Source organism: Heterodontus francisci, unplaced genomic scaffold (genome assembly GCF_036365525.1).
Source record: "Heterodontus francisci isolate sHetFra1 unplaced genomic scaffold, sHetFra1.hap1 HAP1_SCAFFOLD_276, whole genome shotgun sequence".
In the NCBI taxonomy this organism is placed as follows: Eukaryota; Metazoa; Chordata; class Chondrichthyes; order Heterodontiformes; family Heterodontidae; genus Heterodontus; species Heterodontus francisci.
The window spans coordinates 2,536,695-2,537,445 of NW_027141021.1; positions in this window are offsets into that span (position 1 = coordinate 2,536,695).

Genomic DNA, 751 nt, shown 5'->3' on the forward strand with positions numbered 1-751 from the left:
GTGAGTCTTCTGGAAGCAACTGTTGCATCAGTGTTTCATTTTTTCAAACTGCAGGGACATTTATTGTTGTTGAAAATATGTTATCACAAATTGAGAAACTTTAGAAGCAGGGGAAAAGGGAGACAGAGTGTGAGGGGACCTTGACAGAACCTCAGTAACAATCCCCATTATCTGCAGTCCTGTATTGGGGGTTTAGTGTGAGGGTTTAGGGGGTGAGTGCTGAACAGTGTTTGATGTTTTAAAACTGCAGTGATGTACCCAGCAAGGGCAAGAATTGCAGGTTCAAAATTAACCAATAAATGGATTAAAACACTTCTGTCCAAGGAGAGATAGAGGGAGAGATGGTTTGAGACGGGGACAGGCACAGTCATGGACTGAGGCAGAGAAAGAGTGAGAAGGAGATAGCGGGAGAGATAGAGATGGAGAGAGACAGACATGAGAGGGAGAGACAGATAGAAAGGATGAGACAAGATGAAACAATAAGTAACTATCCTCATTATCTGCCCAATCCTGTATTGGGAGTTTCGTGTGAATGTTTTACGGGTGAGTGTTGGTTCAGTGTTTGATATTTTCACACTGCAGTGACGTTCCCAACAAAGCAGCTACAGAATAGAAGAGCAGGGAAGTGATGCTGAAACTGTATCACCCATTGGTTGGACCACAACTCGAGTACTGTGTGCAGTTCTGGTCATATAATTACAGAAAGGATGTAATTGCACTAGAGAGGGTACAGAGGAGATTTACGAGGATG